The sequence below is a fragment of the Gobius niger genome, assembly GCF_951799975.1.
Source record: "Gobius niger genome assembly, chromosome: 19".
NCBI lineage: Eukaryota > Metazoa > Chordata > Actinopteri > Gobiiformes > Gobiidae > Gobius > Gobius niger.
Genome location: NC_136870.1, coordinates 10,216,496 through 10,226,275, shown reverse-complemented (window position 1 = coordinate 10,226,275; position 9,780 = coordinate 10,216,496).

Genomic DNA, 9,780 nt, shown 5'->3' with positions numbered 1-9,780 from the left:
GCCTCACCTGCGATCTGACCTCGGCCACTTCGCGGCGGAGGGAACATTCTGAGACTGTAGCGATCAAGGTTCACACCAACTCTGCCCTGGACACGATGGTCAAGCAGGAACTAGTTAACCGCTAACCTGTGGGAAACTCTCGAGACCAACAGTAAACCTCACAATGAGAGATAAGGCTTTGATATTTTCCCCATCGAAGTGCCAGATCCCAAAGAAACATAGTGCACTGTGCAGGCTATAGGATTGGCAAATGTAAATTTAGTTTGTGTGATCATGCGAATGAAGAAAAAAAAGGAATGATTGTTGTAATGCAATGAACTACTTCCTCTTTCGTAGTCTGTTTCCAAGGACATAAAATAAAATGAACTAATTTCACTACATTTTGAATTAATTGCAGGAATTTGCTCTGAAAACGATAATTAGGAACAAAACAGCATGTCCTGATAATCACAAAGGCCTCAGAACTCAATTTAGATATAGAATCAGATAAACTAAAAATAATTAGACTTATCCTAATTCCATGCTTTGATGGAGAGATGTAATGGATGACATGAAAACCTATGTTAATTGTCAGTTTTGTGGTTTGCCTACAGTATGGAGTGAAGTTTTAAAATCCCTCAATGTCAAAGGTATTCTCTCGGACCATGAACCGCGTTTAGAAAGAGTCTGTATTTATTCCTTTCCTTTGCAACATGGATGCCTTCAAATTGAAGAATTTCCTGCACCAAAATGGCCTTATATTCTTCAGTAACTACAAAGTCATACAAAAGACACATTGGACCCTGTGGACTCTTTGACACGTACGAGAGAAAGATGAAGACAGCTCATTAGATCCTCTTACACGTGTCCAGTGTTCGGGGCCTGGCTTGTGCAGCGTTCACGTAAACCAGGTCTTTGTGTGTCAGCCTTGGCAATACTCTCTTTCTAAATGGCAGCTCTGAATACCAGCTTTTTGATGCTCGTGGAGTCTGTTGGTGTGGGGTCACAGACGGGTTGAGAGGTTGATTAAAATCCGGCGTTATTTTTGACTCTATATTTCTGAAATGTTTTGATTGAATTCTCTTTTGCGGTAAATGTTTGCTTATCGCGGACGCTGAGCTTTGGCTGAAAACCACTTAAAATCCTGCCCCCTGCATCCATTAAATTACAGCTTGAAAGAATCTTGTGCTATTTCAGAGAAATGTTTTCTGGAATTTGGACCTATTCCGTAAAATTGCCCAAAACATCAACAAGTCCTTCAACTCCAACTGCTAAAATTGGTCTGGCCGGAACAGGAAAAAGTTTGGTGAATTAAAGAGAAATGTAGATGGATTTAACATAGGTTGCAACAAAAACGAAAAGAGCCAAGATCACAATTTAGCTTTACATTTCATTATTCGGTTACTAAAGCTCACAACTGGCACATCGGCTGTAAAAAGGAAGACAAACAAGCACTTTAAATGCTTTGAACGCCACAATAAATATACCGTTTTTCTTTCAAAACGACTTGTTAAGTACAATACACTTAAGAAAATATAGGATTCATTTTTTTCATCATACACGAGGTCACATATTTTCCATGAGACATTTTGATAGAAGACAGGAAAGAAAAACTAAACATAAGATTTTTTAACATAATGGCGGTTGAGCAAAGATCAAGTGCTTATACGTTGATTTATTTGTATCTACAGAATACTTCGAGGTTTATAGGATCAAGGGCCAATTTACGCCGTCAAAATGGTGGCACATACTCAACATCATCGCTCGAAAAAATGTGTAGGTTGCAGTAGATCTTTTTTTGTGCCTATAGGGGCAAGAACTGTCATGCCACATCTCTCCTAAAGCTAATGATGAGGCAGGATTGTTGATCGGGTGTGTCTCAGCTTTGAGGATTAAAAAAAAAAAAAAACAAGCTCCAACTCCCCGTATTCTTCCGCCGTAACAGACACAGCTACAGAGGAAAAAGGACAGTAGTTTTCTTTTGGCTACAGGACGCACCCAAAGTTATTGTGCGAGGAATCTGGTGCTGTCGGCAGAGCGAGGGAAAACAACTTTATCCATGTTCGCAACCTTGAAGTGGGGTCAGCCGGTGTACGAAATATGTGCACATTTTACATTTTGATGCAAACAACCGGACCATGTCACCTGTTTTAATTAAGATTCTTTTAGGCCGATTTCAGGAATTTCATAGCCGCAAAAGAGCAAGGTTTGGAAGCGAAATGTAGAGCAGAGATCTTTTAATCTTTTTGTCCAGCTGTGGTCAGATGCAGACTAGTTTCCTGCATATGTACAGCTGCCGTACTACTGAGCCACTGCGATGCCTTAGTTTGCAGAAGATGACACACTGGCGGCGTCCACTCTGCGTGATGCATACCCGCCAGACAGACGAATCGCTAATTTTGAGTCAAACATTAGCTCGATGACCAGAGAAGGAGGGTTCACTGCAAACAAACAAAACCACAGATAGAATGATGAATTAATCTGGTCTTGGGGCCATGGAGTCACTTCAGAGAAAATGGAACCAAACACCAGCTATTATTGGGAGCAGGAGTAAAAACATCTGGGTTGTATTTATAAACTGTGTGCGTGTAATTTGTAGTGTAGATGATCGGGGCACTGTGTAAACACGTTTTAGTGCGCACGGGAATCAGTTCTGAAGAGCGACTTGCTGATGTACATGTATTTTTTTTTGTTTTTTTCATCCTTAGAACAGAGACACGTACAGCGAGCTCAGCGTTATTAAAGATATCCAAACCCCCTTTAACTGTAAACCAACAAGGCCGCCGTTGACAAATGGCCGAGGAGTCCGACGCGGAATCCGAAATGAGCGCGCAAACCCCCCGAAGTGCAGAGCAAACTTGGTTCGAGCATATGACCATAACCATAAGAATGGGTAAGTCGCACATCGATGCACGCTTACGCACACAAACACGCACACGCGGCCCCTCCGAGGAGCCCGGGGCCAAGAGGGAATAATGGTTAGCAACCTGAAAAATGCCCTCATCACAAAAGGCTGCCGACAGTAATAAATGAAATGGTTGAGCCAAACACATTAATCCACACCAGCTCCATTGTGCTCTCAGTGTGTAGTTATGCTTTTTTTTTCTTTTTGCGGGGTTTGTGTGATATATATACGCATAATAACGCATACACTGTAAATGTTGTTACAGGCCATAAACCAACAGGAATTTTGATGAGGGAATAATTGATTGGTATGACGCGATATTACATTTGTTTTTGTTATTGGCCGGTTATTGTAATCTTTGCTTCCAATATAGAGCGTCATTTTCCTTGTCAAGCATCGGTCAAAACATGAACAATTTTCAAGTGCATTGTAGGAGTTGTAGCTTTTGACTACATTTAGCTAAAGTAAATGTTGGCAATCTCACAATCTGTTAAAAAATTGTGATCTTTTGTTGTGATTTTAGCTCTTGGGGACTCAACCGTGAACAAAATCCTGAAGGTTGGAAGAGCAGCACGGTAACTTACTAAACGCTAATAAGATGAATAAATATTACACAAATAACAGTTTCTTACATGGAAAACCTAGAACTGTATCTGAACAAATAGCTCTAGTAACATAACTCATTAGAAGAGTTATTTCTAAAAACTGAAAGAGGAAACACCATCCAATTCTCTTCACTGATCTAAACATAATTCTGTCACAATGATGATAAATAACCAAATATTGTGTTTTAATAACATTCTTTACCTCTATGCGATGCTTACATTAGCCCTTCCCTCGTGTTAGTGCATGTTCTGCCTCCCACTTTTGCTGCCACTCCTGTCCATTAATTCCTAAACTGTATAATCCTTCCCCGTCTTTGTGTCTAAACTGTGTATTTTTAGTCACTCACCTTGTTCATTTCCTCATTCTCTTTACCTTGGCCCTGGCTCTCTCTCCAAACTGTGTATATTTGGGTCTGTCTGTGGGGAGTCAGGGGTCATTATTAATCTTGCGCGCTCTCCTGGCTCCAGGCGCAGCAGCGGGGCAGCATCTGTGTGTGTGTAAGTGAGAGGGAGCGGGCGCTTGCCAATGAGTCAGTTATGTCCATTCAACTAAAGGTGTGAGAACGGGCTTCTTTTCGGAGAACGCCGTCTCCGCGCCGGTGCTTTGGCGTGTGTGAGGTGACGTGAAAGCGCGTTTTGCCGTGGTCGATCGCGAGAGACCCACATTGTTAATGCATAGTCGCGCAAGACAGGCACCCATGAGAAATGAGAGGGGCAGTGTGAGAGGGGGCTCAGGGGGAGGGGACAGAGAAAGGGGTGACAGGGAAACTGAGCGAAGCCGAGAGAGTCCCTTTTCCTCCTGAACTCATTAACCGTTGTCCTCTCTGCCCTCCCTCCCTCACTCCCACAATGCCGAGCAGCGGCGTGCATCAATAACACCATGACAGCACGAGGGGGACGGGTCAGACAAGCAACCGCCATCTCCCTGGCAACCATCGCCGCAGCCACCATCGCCACGACAACAATTGGCGAGCACACACGGGGGGTATCCCCCTTCCCCGCCGGCCGCGCTCCCTCCTGCAGCCAGCGCACAGCGAGGGCCGCCCTGCCCGCTGCTGCTGGATCACAAGCAGGCTAAATCCGCAGCACGGCGCCGGCACGGGATGAGGCGAGAAAGAGCTGACTGATCTGGATTCTGGATGAAGTGAATGGACAGGAGCTCCGTTCTGAGCTGCATTACTGCGATACAGCGAAGGAGGGGTTAGGCACATTCTCAGGCGGGATCACAAGAATGTAGCAGTCCAGTTCACAAAGAGGAACCAGAAATGACTGTGCCTTACTGGACTCTGCTGTGAGGCGTCCTATGTATAAGTCTCACAACTTAACACAAAAAGGAAAACAGACTCACTTAAATTATAGAGACTTGAATAAGAATACGAAAGAGAAACTGAAAGTGCAAGAGCAAAGTAATGAACGTGTGGCAGCGACAGTCCGTTTTTGTCAGTGTAAACCAGCCCCGTCTATTGTGGAATTTAACTTTAAATCTGGGTCACTTACATTTTTTCTCCCAGGTTTGGATCTGCTTTGCGTTAGTCTCAGCAGTGTGTGAGAGAGTGCGTGTGTGTGTGTGAGAGAGTGCGTCTGTGTGAGGGAGAGTGTGTGTGTGTGTGTGTGAGAGAGTGCGTGTGTGTGTGTGTGTGTGCGCATGTCTGATGTGTCTAATTGTATATTTCTGGCCGTTATTTTATTGTTAATAAATCCCATGATGTGTCATGTAAAAACAGCAGAAATATGTAATTGTGTCAAATATCAGATTTTAGTCGAGCCGTTTTAAACAAAATGTGAGTCTGTGCAAAATATTTGAAGCTCTTTTTTTGAAATAAATTTGATATCATTTATTTAAATTTTACAACAATTTACCAGATTTGGTTTATTTAATAAATTATATAATTCAAGTTTGTTTAGGTAATTATATTACATTTATTTACTTATTCAGTCTTGCTTTCAGGCACACATTTTATTTGTTCACATCATTTTAAAATTAGATTTAACAGTTTAAAATAATTGTAGCAGAGAATTTGACTATTGATATCCTTATGTTCTCAATACTAAGACTACATTTCACTTGGTTTTATTAAACGCTTGCTGAAAATATTGCACTTTTGAAATAACCATTTCTTTATTTACTAACCTCATAAAAAGTGTATGTTCGGTGAAAGTAAGTGAGGTTCTATAATCTTTCATTAAAATGTTATTATTCACATTTTCTCAAGCTTTATTTTGCATCCTGGCATTGTTGTGCAGTCTTAGTGGTGGTGTTAAAAGTGAAGCATGAGTGAAATGCCTGGACAGCAGAAAGATGGACATGTTTGTCAGGACTGGAGCCAGGCCAGAGCAGAACAGACAGGTTCATTTCCAGAGACACTTCAGATTTTGGTCGTACGCACTCGTTTGCTCACTGGAGCTGCCATAACGTTTTAACAGTGTCAATGGAGGCAGTAAACTTTAAGAGCAAGAGCATAACCATTGCATTAAAAACTCTGCTTTTTGTAATGCTACTTCATGATGATTGAGGCTCTATTTCAAAAAGGGTTATACCAGGGGTATTAGGCAAAAACAGGTCCGCTACCCATCAATCATGCCTGTCCCGGGTCCACACCTTTATTTCACACACTGAGGACAAATTAAAAATAGTAGCTTGACGGCAAAAATAACATGTGTGTGTGAGCATGACAGTAGAAAGGCTAAATAAATGCCTTAAATAACCTACAAATCCATATATCTATGTCCTATAATCCAATAAAACAGCTTTATTTAGTGGGCTAGTTACATTGTAGCTGCTGCTTCTCTGAGTTCCAGTCAGTTTTCCTGGGAATGTGCTGGAAACATAGTCTAACTGTGTGTGGGTGGTGCAGCATGCTGTGTACAGAGAGCACAGCGGCAGGAGACTTTATGAACGGTACTGAACAGAGAAATTAGGAAACAAAGATCGACACTACGTGTGGAGGAAGCTGACGCAAAAACAATGAAACCAAATCCGCTCGTCCACAGTCGCAGATGCGGGTTAAATAAGTACTTATCGTGTCTCCGCGTTTTGTGTCGCTCAAAGCTTCGCACGGTGCGAAATGTCAGCTCTGTGTTCATGCGCCTCCTTGAATGAAGCGGCGGCGGCAACGCGGCTGCCGCGCGAGCCACGGAGCTCGCGAGAGGGATATTTCCTTTCCTCGCGGACGGAAAAACAAGTGGAGGAAGGAGAGGAGGGGCTGAGGAGGGGCAGAGCGCGGCAGCTGGGCCAATAAAAGCAGCATATTCTCAACAGGCGGGTCTTGGCCAATGGACACTCGAATGAGGCTCCGTGGCCCCACGTGGGATATGAGATCCCAAAGACAACGAGCGGAATACAGGCCAATCCGGTCCAGGAAAGGTGTTAATCTGGATTCCGATTGGCTCGCTGTTTTTCAGAGTACGCTCACTCATCACGTTTAGCCCGTTGTTATTAACTCTTTCCTACCACACAGAAAGGTGCTGCTCTACCTATAAATCACACACCGCTCTGTAATAGTCAAATGTGAATTAATAAATGATTCAGAGGCGGTTTGTTTTTAGAAACACGATACATCAGTTAATCCGGACTGTTTCAAAGAGTCGTTTTAGACACATTTAAGAAAAGAGGGCAATGCATGCACTGAACTATGTTTGAGCCCACGAGGCGGCCAGAGCAGCTCTGCTGCAGCCTTTAAACCTTGTGTGTTGCCCTCATCATAATCAAATCAGCATGCACGGAAACCAGTGGGATTAAAAGCACATGAGAGATGCATACTTAGCAGTGAGCTATAACCACATTCACACATCCAGGGTCTAAAGCTGTAGGGTCCGAGCGGCTTCTGCAGCTTCTCTCAAAGCCACATTACGAGGTTCTGAGTGATAATTGTTACAACACACGCCCCGCCCACTTTTATTGTCCTAATGCTTTACAGTTGATAAGACTTGCTTGTTTGTTGGCGTCATACAGTTTCTCCAAAAGCACGAGACATTAAAAGCAGCCATTTTAAATAGCACTAAAGCCCTCCCCTCCTACGCTCTGCAGTCACACAGGCACCAACACTGACAAACCAAGCATCAATCTTCTCTCGCTTTTTTTTCTTTTTTTGAGACTCCAAAAAATATATAGGCAGTGTTCATATAAATCGGGCACAGAAGAAGGCTAACACTGCCCCTAAGAGGTGGCTTTGGGAAGCACAGGCCATGAGGATCGGATAACCCATTTCCACATTGTACTGTGAAGAAAAGAAAAATGAAAAGAACAAAAAAGAACAAAAAAAAAGAACAAAAGCCCAATTAAAGGCAGTCAGTAAAATAACATTTCAGACAATACTAAGCAACAGTTTTTGTTCCTACATGCAAAGGTAATGCACCAGAGAGAAACTGGGAAAATTGTAATGGTAAATTCACACAAAAGCTAATTTTCTAAAATTAATATAGCTCTTAAAATGGAAAGAGACAGTTGGAAAATATCAGAGGACAACTTAGAGTAGATATAAAATTACAACTTCCCTTTCATTACTGTCAAGTGCACATTTGTTTTAATTTGTTTTAATCGCTTTCTGGGCTCATGTCAGGCAGAAATATTCACGTTCACATGATCTACGATGCACTTTTAAAAAAAATTCTTCCTCACCTGGTCCCTCCACCCCCCCCATGCCACACGTCTCAAAACCCAGACCTTCAACTTAGAACTAACTAACTGGCTAAATAAATAGGTACAACACGACAAGGGCATATTTGATTTAACTGCAGAACACTTTTCATATCTGTAAACTTTACATTGAAGCAGAAAATGCCACGGTAAACCATCAAGGACAAACCCCAGTCCCAAATACTATCCCCTTCATTCAGTTCACAACCTTTAAATTGAACTAGCCAAGATGAGGATGGGAAACAAAGAATTGAGGTAAAAACATAGCATGGGTCAGAAAACTGCCTGCACTGAGTGTGTGTGTGAGAGGGGCGGCTCACAGAGCAGTGGGACACTGTGGGGTATGAGGCAGCACCCCGCAGTCCCCAGTAATGGCAGAATAGAACTTAATAGGGTAGAAAAACGCTAGAGGCTGTTAACTTAGAAGCGGTCATTTTGAATTGGCCATTCTTTTCTTCACTCGCTCCTTTTCTCTCTCATCCTTCCCCCAAACAGCCACTATATCTTAAACTTCCAGGTTTGTGTAATTTACTACCTCGCTATTCCTTCCTCGCCACCTTTCCTCTTTCTCTTTCCTAGCTTTGCATCCTCCCTATTCATCCCCCTCTCCCTCCTCCCTCCGTGTGTCTCCTTGGAGGAGGTGTAATGATAGCTATTTGAGTGTCATCAGAGAGCGCTGTAATGGCTTCTAAAGCACCATCCCATGGTTGCCACGGTGAACCTGGCACAGTCGCCATCCCAGAATAAGGGGGAAAACTAAAACATGTGGTTGTCTGCGGACAGGCGTCAGGGGTGAGACAGCACAGGAATATGAAGTCAGCCCCCGGGGTCCGCACGCTGCACACAGTTAATGAAGCGTGGGATAGGATACATATGACAGCTACAGTAATAGTGATAATAGTAATGAAAATAATAGCAATCATAACCATAACACTTTATGATTTTTTGTTAGTGAGTAATGTGCATGTCCTTGTGTTATTTTTGTGGCGTGTCGCTTGTGTAGTGTAGGCCTAAATGAAATGCATTTACTTTAGAGCTGCGCATCTGATCACTGTTCATATTGGCACGCCTGGCAAACATCAGCCGGGAAAAAAAGGTGACATTTTGTCTTTTGGGTTTTAAAACGTCTGCTTTTTGTTGTTAAACAGAAAAATATTCAGACAGGGTTTTCCAACAGCGAGGTTATATTTTAAGTGAACTGGGCGGCTTATGAAATTGCTTAGAAAAGGAACCTGTGTGTCTTTGCCTAGCGCCTCGGGTCGATGGTTCTAGCGGCCAAAATATCTCTGAATAGCTGATGAAGAACTCCAAAAAACGACAGCACAAAATCACTGTGGACAAATGTTTATACTGGTAGGTAAGTTCAAAACTTTAGGCCAGTTATCATCAAGTGAAATTGAAGCCAATGAGTGAGAGTGTTGTTGGGGTTTGTTTTGCCAATAAAAATACCCGTAGTGAAATTCAGAGGGTGAAATGTTGCGTAGTGTGGCTTTAAGTCTTGTATTTTCAGCTTACATTGTAAAAGCTGGCAGGAGCTCACTGAGCAGTTGCAAGCCCTACATGTTTGCAGTTTATTCTAAAAAAAAGAGTCTTTGAAAATTGAACATCTTAGCTTAGATATGTTAAAGCTCTTCAACCCTAACCCCCCCCCCCCC